This window comes from Bos grunniens, chromosome 13 (assembly GCF_055505025.1).
Source record: "Bos grunniens cultivar Pamir isolate PY7600 chromosome 13, Bosgru_T2T1.0, whole genome shotgun sequence".
In the NCBI taxonomy this organism is placed as follows: Eukaryota; Metazoa; Chordata; class Mammalia; order Artiodactyla; family Bovidae; genus Bos; species Bos grunniens.
Window position 1 is genome coordinate 10,586,514 of NC_141177.1, and position 12,476 is coordinate 10,598,989.

Sequence of the window (12,476 nt, forward strand, 5' to 3'; positions counted from 1 at the left end):
ACTGATTCTTAACATTCAGAGGTCACAGACACATCTGAGAATCCGAGGAAAGCTATAGATATTTAGCCTAGGAGAGTATGTGTGTATACATAGAAAACTGTACCCAAGTTTACAGGAAAATCTTGAATCCCAGAGAAGCCTGTTTAAATACCTTGGCTCTAAACTTCACATAACCCTAGCATCCTCAAGGTTCAGTGGCTAGGCCCCAGTGCTCCCACAGCAAGTGGAACAGAAGGCCCTCTGACCCTGGCCAGATAAACAGTCCTGGGAGCTGACTGCCGCATCCAAGCCACTGCAAACATCTGCATCCAGGGGCTTCCCAGCAGCACTGAGTCAGAACAGGACACAAGCCTGGTGGCTTGGGAAGCTGCTATAGGGCAAGGCCCAAATGCCTTGCTGATAAGCAGCTGGGGAGTTTCAGACCCAGGGCAGCTGCCTGCCAGATAAGATCCTTTCTCTGCCAACAGAGAAGAGGAATCTTAGGAGCGGTGCTAGAGGCAGGCCAGGCCGTGAGAGGGAAATCAAAGGAGCTGGAAATCCCCCAAACTCCCAGGACTACTAGGACTTGGACAGTGAAATAAAAACCAGAGATTCTGCCCAAATGTAAGAAGATGGAGCTGTAAAGGGGTAGATAAGTTGGGGGCAAGGGAGGTGGGCGGACCATGGATCAGAGGCTGTTAAAAAATGTTTAGATACCATAAAGATATGAACACTGACCCAAGGCAGCCACACTTCCAGGCAGACCATTCTAGGATCTATGGACTGCATTCTTCTTCCAACTGGAAGGGACCTGCACCATCTCTCCTCATCAGATCACTGGGCTGTACTTGTTTCTTTGGGCTGGGTTTTGCCTGCTTTTGCTTCTGTACCACAGTATTAAAATCCCCATCATGTGCCCTTGTCTTTATGAAAATACTTTTACAACAAACAATTGGTGGACGGGGAAGTTGGCATCGCACCCAGATTTGCATTCTATCTGCTTAAGCAGATGGTCGAAGAAACCCATTCTCTTGTAAGCCACCAGAGGTAAATTGTCTTTCTGATTCTCTATAGCATCAGAGAAACGGTGTAAATGGAATCATGACGGAAACTGCAGCGTGATTTTACATAACTTCTGAAAAGGGCCGTCCTGGCTCTCCCTCATGGGACGCTGCGTCCTCTCTGATTTCATTTGGAACCGATTTCTTTTCCTTCTTCAAACGGAAGTAAAAGTACGCAGGCAAACACTCGTGACGCTGCAGCAGAGTGGTGTGAGCAGTGTGACTACCCACCTGGCTCAGTTTCTTTTTCCTGCTCGCATCTCTTCAGATTTTCCACTGTTGACTAATCAATGTGGAAATTCTAAGGAACCAGAAGAAAAACAGAAATTAGAGTCAGACATCCGCTAGGGCTGAAGCAATCTTTTACGAATACAAGTTAACAATATCTATCAACTTATTAACTGTGCACATCCTTTGGCTCACTCAAACATCTAAAAATTTATACTATAAATAGGTTCACATAAGTTAAAAAAAAAATGTCCAGTAAAACATACTGTGTAAAAGTAAAAAAAATAAAAAATAAAAGAGGAAACAACTTAAGTGTCTGTTACTAGGAAAAAGAGTTAAATTATGATATCGACGCAGGGAGGAACTATACAGCCATTACAAAGATTCTGTAATGGCTGTAATGGGGGAGATTCTGTGGTACTGACATGGGAAAATGTACATACTCTGATGTTTAAAAAAGTGTAAAATTGTATATACTATTTTAGTAAAAAATGAACGTGATTGTTTATCCTTAGGAAAAAAGTACAGCGTTTGTGTACATACACACTTTTTGTATCTATATTAGAAAAAGGCAAACAGCAAACCCAAAACAGCGGCTCCCCCTGGGACTCAGAAACTGAGGGGAGAGGAAGGAAAGGCTTTCAATTTTTACAGGAACTGTTTCTGTTGCAGCTGAAAACTTTTATTAGAGGCACACACATCTTTCATAGTCATTATACACCCTGTTTAAATTCCAAAGTATCAAGAGTAAGGGCAAAAGGAATTTTTGGACAAAGACGAAGCAGGTTTACCACTGACAGAACTCCAAAACATTCTCCAGTAGAAGAGAAAGTGAACACAGAGTATCATTGTGAATGTAGAAGCAACAGTGAGCAAAATTAGTAAGAATATTGGTACATTTAAACAAGTACCGACTGAGTGAGACAAGCTAAATGAGGAGGTAAAAACAGACTTGACGGTATTTGACAACGACAATGTGGAAGATGGAACCGAAATCAGATAGATATTCTAAGGTCCTCGATTATTCAGGACAAAGAAATGCTGTTTTATTTTAGATAACACTTCCATGATGAATACTGAAATTTTAAAAACAACAAAATATAGAAATAGAACACATGAGTCCAGCCAGTTAGTATGTTCCTGGGTAGAAAAGTCTAATTATCCTAAAATGCCAACCTTCCCAGATTACTATATAATCTTAATTAAATTCAAATAAGAATACCAATAGGTTTCTTGGATGGGGGAATGAAAAAAATTACGTTAGAGTTCATATGGAATAGTAAGTATTCAAGAAAATTAGCCAAGAAATAAAGAAAAGCATAAAAAGTAAAGAGGGGATTTGTCTTAAAATTTTAAAAAGTTATTAAAAAGGCATAATAATAAAAAGATACAGAATTAACAGAAGAATAGACAAATAAGTTGTGGGCTAGAATACCAAGTTCAGAAACATACCATAAAGGAACTTATTAATGACAAAGATGGATTTCAATACAAAACAGAAAAGATGGCGTATTTAATAAATGCTGCTGGCCTATCTAGAACAAAGCCTGATCATTACTCCTCAGGATGCACAAACATAAATTCCAAAGGGATTAAAGGTTCAGGATTAAATTAACTAAAACCATATAAGTATTAGAAAAACATGTACTAAAATATTTATGTAACTTTGAGGTGGGGAAATTATTCCTAAACAAGGCAAGAAATTCAAATACTATGAAGAGCAATACAGAAACAAATTAATAAATAATAGATTAGGGAAAACATTTGCAACACATATGGGATCTTTAATATATAAACACATTAAGCGCTCCTACGTGTGGTTGAGAAAAGACAAACAATTCATAGGAATATGGGCAAAGGAAATTCACAGATAAAGAAAACGAAAAGATCAGTTAACATGCAACAATGCTCAATTTCACTAAACAACATACAGAAGTAAGATACTACTTCCCCATCAGCTTGGCCACAAATGAAACAAGAGCGATGGAGAGAGAGATGGACAGAAGAGAGAATTCCTAAAACTGGTACAGCTTTAGGGAAATGAAAGTACTCACATATGGCTGGGGAGAACGTAAATTATTACAACTCTTTGTAAAGTAGGATTATATTATCAATCAAAATATAAAGTATGAATACTTTTTAACCCAGCAATACTATTTTTGAAAATATAATCTATAAAAGTAAAAGCACCAGTGAAGATATGTACATGAAGATATTTAACGCAGCAAGATTTTTAATAGGAAAAAATGGTAGTAACTCGAGTATCTGCCAAAGGAGAACTGGTTGAATATATTGTGGTACCTCTAGATCTACAGCCCTGAAGTTATTTAAGAGTGAACTGGATTTGTACCTACCCAGGATGTATTATTTAGTGGGAAACATAAACTGTAAAATAACAAAGTACAATCCCACTTCTGGCAAAACACAATAACCACATACATACATACAATATCCATCTACACGGGAGCTCGGAGAGAGGTATGGAAGGATACACACCAAACTAACTGCCCTGGTTATCTCAGAAGGATGGAAATGGGGAGCAGGAGGAGAGGAGAGATCATAAACTTTCTCTGTATACATCTTCAAATTGTTCAGTTAGTTACAATCAGCACATGCATCTCTAGGGGAAGTCAATGAAGAAAGCAAAAACAACAACAAAGAAATACACACACGAGAGCAGAGACAATGCATGATAGTAAACTATGTCACACGCTACCCGTTCATCTTTACATGGGACAGTTAACTGTACTTCCTCTCACTTTCTCTTTTGCTCAAATAAAGAACAGGTCTTCCAAACTATCATTTTAACAGCTGGAAGACAATTTATCTAAAAAACATTTCTTTTGGCCATGCCCTGAGGCATGTCGTCTCTTAATTCCCTGATCAAGGATCGAACCCACGCCCTGTGCATTGGAAGCTCCGAGTTTTAACCACTGGACCGCGGGGGAATCCCCTGGAAGACATTTTTAAAAGCTTCATGAGATGGGGAAAAGCTGCACTTTTCCCCCTAAGCATTTATGTGTTTTATTTTAAAGGGGAAATTTTTTTTACTTAAAAAAAAAAAAAATGCCCCCCTTTAAAAATCTACTGCCCTGCTCAGGTGGTGTGTGGGCTGGTTCCGCACCGTTGACTGTTTTCTGTGGCTACCTGCCCCCAGTTACCTTCCTTCCAAAACCCAAATAAATGTACTCCCAGGCACCTATGTCTGCCGGGAATCAAGGCCCAGTAAACCGCAGCAGCTCTGCTCACAAGGCTCTCTTGGCCTCCAAGCAGATTCTCTGGCTTCGCTATCAAATGGGTCCTGGAATCCAGAGAAGCGAAATGGATTCTTTTGTAACCCATCCTGACAGAAGCAGAAAGGAAGGTGATGGTTTATCCCAGTGGATGAAATGAAAGAGAAAAAAGGAACAGCACTCACAACAAGCTCTTGAAGGCGAGCCACCTAGGTGGAATCGGCCATTTGCAGGTTACCTGGAAGGGTACACTCTGCCCTTACCTGGTGCCATGCTTTGCTTTTAGTTTAATTTTATTTCATTAATTAGAAATCTTTCGCTGAAATAATAATGATACCGCATGTGTCTATAACACTTCGTATTTTACAAAGCACTTTAAGATACTTTATCTTTTTCAATCTTCACAATGGCCCTGGGATCAGATCAGCCTCATTCTCCTTTGGAGATGAAAATGAGGCCCAGAGAAGTTAAGGATCTTTTAAGGTCACACAGCAAGTTGGTGACAGAATGGCAACAGAAACTCTGGTCTCCAAACCCAAGTCCAGTAGGGAGCTCACAACTGAAATCAGAGAGAAAGGGAGCTAACAGGCAAGCCAACGAATGAAAACACTGGCTCTTGGGAGTACCAGATTTTTCCTGCCCCTTATGAAAAAAATTACAGACCAGGAGGACTATTCTATGCCACCTCAGGGAGAAAGTTTGCTCATACACTGGAATCCAGCTACTGAAGAAGACAAGGAAAATCCTTCCTGGGTCCTGTCCTCATTGCCTCCATCTTCTCCCTCTTCTCTCTTGCTTTCCCCTCTAGGCTTCAGCCCCACTGGCCTCCCTGCCTCCAGCCTTTCACCGGTGTTCCCCTCTCTACCTTGAACAGTCTTTCCCACAACGCAGCACCCTTGCGCCCCAGCCCCCTGCTCCTGCCTTAGCTCTCAGCATAACCGACTCCTCATCTGGGTTCAAACACCACCATCTCTTGCGGCAAACCTGCCCTGACCACAGTCTCCTCCACACCCCTTACTCGTCCTGGGTATTTCCTAACACCACTATCAGTCCCGTACGCTACATGTGAGGAGGGACCACGGCTGTTTTGTGCAGCTCTCTCCGACTATCACCTTGCCCAGTGCCTAGCAGATACTAGGTGCTCAATAAATACTGGCTGAATACATCAAAGAGTTACTGAAATGAATCAAACGCTCGGCTTAAATGCTACTCTGTCAGGCTTCCACAGCACTATCCCTCTCTTGGGGCACATGATCACACATGTTAAGAGTTTTTCTTCCTATCAGGCTGGGAGCTACTTACAAGTCTCACTTACCCTGGTATTGCCAACAGCACCTTGCCCATAATGCTGAAAACATAAGGGTTCTTAATGATGGATGAATTCACACATCCGTAAAGGAAAATACAAAGGAAAGCTGGGGTCCTTAATCGAAGGCAGACCTGGTTTCTCCTCTGCCCAAGGGGAGTGCAACACAGAATCTGAGCACCTCTGAGACACGCAAACAGGGACTCTGCCCAGGGAGAGAATAAAACGAGCTCAACTCCCGAAGCAGTGGGTGTGCGCCTAAGAAGGGGATGGGGGCAAAACCATGGATTGCTAATGGGAACTTACACAGGCGAAAACTTCCCAGTGACTAACTGCAAATGCGGATCAGAGACCTAAAAGATTCATGCGCTTTGACCTCACCAGGCCCTATTTAAAAATCAGAGAACCGAAATCACTGCGTGACGATTTCAGTGTGTTTTTCCGTACTGTCTAGCTTTTCCTTTCCACGGTGGTGGTTTAGTCGTGAAGTCATGTCCCACTCTTGCAACCCCATGGTCTGTACCTGCCAGGCTCCTCTGTGCATGGGATTTCCCAGGCAATAATAATGGAGTGGGTTGCCATTTCCTTCTCCAGGGGATCTTCACGACCCAAGGATTGAACTCATGTCTCCTGCATTGTAGGCAGTCTCCTACGTTGCAGGCAGATTCTTTACTGACTGAGCCACCAGATCCAGCTTATCCTTCCATGAAGGTGTTCTAACTTTCTAATCCGAAGGAAAAAAAAAAAGGCCACAATAAGTGTTGTAAAAACAAACCAACAGAAAGCATAGTGGTGATTTTAGACAACAGAATCACCCATCCCTAGGATTCCGTGTCCTCTAAGTTGGGGCTGTTGCACTTCAATGACGAGTTCCTTTCTTTCCTCTGAAACCCTGGGGGATAGGAAGGTGCTGAGAGTGAAGGCTTCAGCAGGTGCGGCTCTCATTTCTCCTTAAGGTAAGTGCTGGCATGGCTCTGGGCATCAGGAAGTGGAGGGGAGCGTGGGGGTAATCAACCCAGCTCAGGATCAGGGCCTCGTCTACCTGCTGCTGATCCGCCGTAATTATTCACTCATCTGCCTGTCCTCACGATGCTCTTGAGAACTGCACCAGACCAGAGGCTGTCTCTTCATCAGCCTGATCCTCGAGGCTCGTGCTCTCAGTGCCCACCAGCCCTCAGCACAGTTCACGGACTGGCAGGGCCCACCGCCATATAGTACTAAACACAGGTCCCTGGGACATAGTAAGACTGCATTAGCAACCAAATGCTTCATTATTCGAGTGCCCTGAAGGTCCATTATTCAGTTTGGAAGAGCCAAGTTGAAGGACAGCAATTTCTTGGAAGATTAGAGACTACTTTTACAGTTAGGAGATGCTGGCCTTGTCCAGTCAGAGCAGACGCGTTTATCATCGGCAATTCAGAATCGCTTAGCTCGGCAGCTGAGTGTAACTCCCAAAGAAACCATTCTTTGAAGGGGCAGTACTTACAAGTTTTCATGAGGCGTTTCTGAAAGATTTCCAGGAGGTAGTGAGCTCAGCCTTGGGTCCTGATTGATGACTTGTTTCCGAGAACCCTTAGACTTTCCACGTCTGTCTCCACTTAGGAACCCACTCGGCCGCTCGTGAAAGCGCCTGGCGGAGTGGACTGGGGGAGTTCAGCTGCCCATCACGCTCAGAAAGGAACACCTGCCACCAACTTTTCCCTTTGGTCGCTGGGTGGGCCAGGGACCTCTGGTGTCAGGAAAAAGCACCCACTTCAGCTTCTGGCCTCAGCACTTCAGTGGGTGACAGGAAATGGTGCTGGGGCTCGGGTTAAAGAGCCAGCGTGGCGGCCCCAGGGCCATCCTGGTGGGGGCTGGGTGTGTGTGTGTGTGTGTGTGTGTGTGTGAAGACTGAGGAATTCAGAGATGACTTCTGGCTCCTCACACAAATGCCATCCTGGGACTGAGGGGCCAGGGGATGTCAGCTCACATCCTAGGATGTCAGCTAATGTTCTCCTTCTAGAAACCATAAAGCAGCTAATCCTGAGCATGTATTACTGAGTCAACTAAGTGTGTTGTGAGCTTTAAGCTGCTTTGTCCTCATGGCACCCCTGCCTGCCTCCTAAGTTGCTTCAGTCATGCCCGATTCTTTGCGACCCCGTGGACTGTAGCCCGCCAGGCGCCTCTGTCCATGGGATTCTCCAGGCAAGAATACTGGAGTGGGTAGCCATTCCCTTCTCCAGGGGACCTTTCCTGGAGATCCAGGGATCGAACACCCATCTCCTGCACTGCAGGCAAATTCTTCACTGCTGAGCCACCAGGGAAGCCCCGACACCCCCTGAGGTAGATATAATTGTGACCCCACATTTCTGGGAAAAGGAGGGTGGGGAGGAATCTCTCCGAGATGGCTCAACCTCTCATGGAACCCTATGAGAGGTGACAGGGACTGGGGACACCAGCGAGCCGGGGGCCACAAATACAACTGTCCACAGGGGCCAGGGGCCAGGCAGAAGCCCAGGGAACACTAGACAGACTGGGCAAGCATTCACATTCAACAAAAATAAAAACGCAAACCAGGTGCCTTCCTTCCAGGGTATCACCTCCTCCTCAGCACCACCTTAGGAAAGAGACGGACTTTTTAAGCAGCTGAAGTGTCGGGGCCCTGAGGGCTCGAGGTCCTGGGTGAGGTTGGGGCGGAGGCCCGGGCCCTCCTGTTGCCCACACCCCGGGGGCGGCGCCCTGGCGGCAACGGTCCACTTTCAAAGGGCTCAGCTGCTGGGAGGAGATACGCTGCAGCTCTCAGATCTGCCAAGGGGCTTCACGAGCCCTCCAGCTCACCACAGTCTTAATCCAGTCAGTCAGTTCAGTCACTCAGTTGACTTTTTGCGACCCCATGGACTGCAATATGGTCTTAATCCAAAAGGTCTTAAATACCGCATCTTCCTAGGGTTAGGGTCTCTGATAGGCTCTTAAAGAGAAGAAAAACCCTTCAACTGCCAAGACCTGGAGGCTTGGAAACCCAAAGTCCGAGACCTGACAGCTTCTTTTGCTTTTCTTTGTACTTTGGCTCTGGCCAACCTTTCCCTGCAATGCCCACTCCAGTATCCTGGCCTGGAGGATCCCATGGACAGAGGAGCCTGGCGGACTACGGTCCATGAGGTTGCAGAGTCAGACACAACCGAGCGCCCACGCTCACGCCCCGTTTCCCCGCAGCGGTGCGGACTGTGTCGAAGTGAAATGGAGAGGGGAGGGAGATGAATAGAGATTTCCGTCTCCTCTTCTCCCTCTCTTTGGCCAAGCTAGGGAGTGGGACAGCGGGCTTCAAGTTGAAATTGAGTATGATGTGTCTCCTCTGTACCTATGTCCCAAGTTCTCTACCAGGAACGAGGAGACGGGGCCTGCAGTCCAGCGGAAGCAGTGAAGGGGTCACGCCAGCACAGCTCAGGTGCGACTCCCTGGTGGTCAAGAGGTTAGGGTTTGGTCTCTCACAGCTCGGGTAAACATAGAAAGGAGTTCAGGAAAACATGGGAACATACAGTGGAGAGTTACCCTGTCGGTGGAGTCGGGAAATAATGATACTGACCGCCTGGTGTTATGTGAAAGGATGAGCATAACACAGAGCCTGGCTCTCACCAGGAGCTCAAGACTTACTGTTGGTTCTTTTTCCTCCTCGCTCCCCGATATACACGCACATACACTGAGGATTTCTCCTTCCAGAACACAAAATCTGACAAAATTTAAACTCAGCAAGTAACCACAGTGCCTGTTTTGTGTCCTCTTTTAGTTCTCCTAGAGGCACCAGTTTTCACCCACTCCGGGATGCTGAAAACCACAGACCCTCTGTTCCTCAAGCCCTAAGTGTTCTCCTCAAAGGGGAAAGGGCTTTGGTGGTTTCTTTTAGGCTGAATTTGGGAACACAGCTGACCCTTGAGCAGCACAGGGGTGAGGGGCACCGATTCTCTGGGCAGCTGAAAATCCAAGTGCAACTTTATAGTCGGCCCTCTGTATCCACGTGTCTGCAGCATCCCGGGCTTGCATCCGTGGATTCAACCAACTGCGGATCCTGGTTCTGTAGCGTGTTATTTATGGGAAAACATCCGCAGGACAGCCGACCCTCACAGTTCAAAGCCATGTTGTTCAGATGGAGGGCTCATCTAGTTTGGCCCCTCATTTAGGTACAAACGAGGGAACTGAGGTCCAGAGAATAAAACTCCTATCCAGGGCCCCACAGTTTCCTGGGGTGGCCCTTCTGTTATATAGTGGCTCTTGCTTTTTATTTATTTTTTTCTTTTTTAAAGCTCGAGAATTTCTTCTTTAACTGTGATTTTTCAACTATTTTTACCCGCGAGGAGGGTGAGTGGTGCACACACAGCACCTGCAAGCTTCGTGTCTCCAGCCACCTGAGAACCCTCGGCTCGGCCCCGCAGGTACGGCCCCCTCCCTTCCTCTCTGCACTGAGCGGCTCCCTTGGTTTAAAATCCTGAGGACAGAACCCAGCAGAGAAAATGCCCAAGGGCTTACACAGTCTTGTTTATTTTCTAGGAATAAGCAGCACATTTTTTTTTTTTTTAAAGGAAGCAATTAAAAGATCAGAAAGCCAAAGGTAAAGATTTCTGTCTTGGAGTTTCCTAGGCAGTTCCTGCAGCACTGGGCAGAAGTGATGAGGTAACGTCATGAAATCTAATCATCTCTGTATCTTAAACTGAAAATACCCTCTGCTGCCTCTGAGGGCGGCAGATTATGGGGAATTCTCATCTGCAGAGACATTTCTCTCTAGAATGTTTAAGATTTTGGGGGGTCCCACCTTGGTCATCAGAAAAATAAATTAAAAGTTTTCCCAAATACCAGTTTCTAAGGGAGGATTTATTTCCTTATCTATATTTGGGGAAAGGAGCTGCTTTTAAAGCCCGAGTGACTCCGTCCAAGTTCTATGGGAAACAAAGTAAGACAGCATTTGACTGGAGCCCTGTCTGTGAGCCTTGAAGTTCAGACTCTAGCCCTAGGCGGTTTCAGACAAAGCCATGGTTTTCAGAGCAATAACATATCATAATGTAAAAATAGACACTTGGTGACCAACGGGCTGGAAAGCAAACTCTCCGGAGAGCCCTGCCTCCCAGCCTGCTTCTCCCTGGGGGTGGGGGCGGTGGCGGCGGCGGTGGGGAAGAAAGTCCTACTTACGAGAGCAGGAGAGTTCCTTCCAAGTCCAGCGGTCCTCGGTCAGAAGGGAAGGTCGAATTTAAGGAGCCAGCATTCAGGACGCCTCCTTCGGAGGGTAAGCAAGACTAGCAGAGCGAGCCGGCGGGGGCAGGCGGGCTCTCTCGTGCCCCCCTCTCTCTCTCTCTCTCCTAAATGAAATGCACTTCGAGGTTTTAGTGGGTGTTTCCCACGTCTCGGGCCAAGTGAGTCCCCATTTGTTGTAACCCAATGCTCGGCTGATGATGTCAACCGCTCAGCTCCCTGGTTCAGCTTCCACCTCTCCGTCCACAGGAGAGATCTGTTTCCTCCGGACAATGAGCCGCGGGGGCTGTAACTGCATCCCAGGCCGGCACGTTTGCCTAACATCCTTCCTTCCATTTTCGGCCTCAGTGACAAAAGGCTTCCTATCCACTCCCGGGGCCAGGGCTCCCGGAGTAAATCCCTTTGCCTCTTAGTCACTGCTGACCGTGTGCTGATTCAGTTTGCTGTGCCATGGTCCAGCTCACTTCTTGGGTGTATGATTACGCTAGTTAGGGCGGGGGAGCTGCACACCACCACACTCCGTACCATCCCCATCTTTTTTCTTCCTGCTCGATTTTCCAAGCTGTTGAATTTCTCCCGAAAGTTTCCTAGGTGCGTGCTGGACAGAGGGCCCGGGTCTGTCCTTTACTTCGACAGATGGCACATGTCCACGCCGAAGGCTCAGAACGGGCACTGGGCTGTTGCCTGGGAACTGGGCTCTGGTCCCCGACACGCTCCTAACTGAATGAATGACACCACGCACATCACCTCTCTCTTTGGATCTCAGTTTTCTCATCAATAAAATGAGGGTTTTGGTGTCTTCCACTTCTAGAATTCAGTAACGGACGAGCTTAATCAACAAATTCACCATAAGGAACTTTACTACAAAGTGGCTGACCACAGGCTTGAGGGAGGGAGGAACCCTGGAGGGGTCAGAGGCTACTGCTCAAGATGCCTGGTTCAGTTCAGGCTCCTTCAACCCCTTTTCTGGTGGAGCTGAGCAGTTTCTCTGGGAGAAAACCCCCAAGAATTCACTGAACAAGTCCTGGGGGTCATGGAAAGAGGCAGCATAAACTATGAGATAAGATAAAGCAGCAAGAGAATTTAACTGTCCTAAGGGACTAACATGAAACAGTCGTGGTTACAAGAGATAAGTAATCGCCTGTGTTTGAAGAGTGCTTGATAAGAAAGACAAATAAAGCCTCTCTGCTTTGGTGTACAGTGGGAAGCAATGTGGCACGTATAGCGATTATGAGCATCAATTTTGGAGCCAGGGATGCAGCTGCTCTGACTCCTATGTGACTTAACTTCTCTGAACCCCCTTTTTTTTTTAATTGCAAAATGGGATATGAGGGCCTGCATTTGAGGACACTGAGAATGAAACAACACACGAAAGGGACCTGAAGGTATTTGGCCACGTGAGTGACGATAGATGGAGGCTCTAACTTGTTGTACACAGTCTCCTTTGAGGAC

The 12,476-nt window shown here is 46.4% G+C and overlaps 1 protein-coding gene across 5 annotated transcripts in view; it reads right to left on the bottom strand.

Moving 5' to 3' along the window:
• PKIG (cAMP-dependent protein kinase inhibitor gamma) overlaps window positions 1–12,476 on the bottom strand; it is an 80,075-nt gene that overhangs the window by 23,441 nt on the left and 44,158 nt on the right. For 4 of the 5 annotated variants that reach the window (XM_086331675.1, XM_086331676.1, XM_086331681.1 and 1 more), the window contains exon 2: window positions 1,272–1,341. The gene's annotated coding sequence lies outside the window, so the exon portion shown is untranslated. Of the gene's footprint in view, window positions 1–1,271; window positions 1,342–10,964; window positions 11,138–12,476 lie in introns of those variants that run through there. The other variant, XM_086331674.1, reaches the window with a different exon arrangement.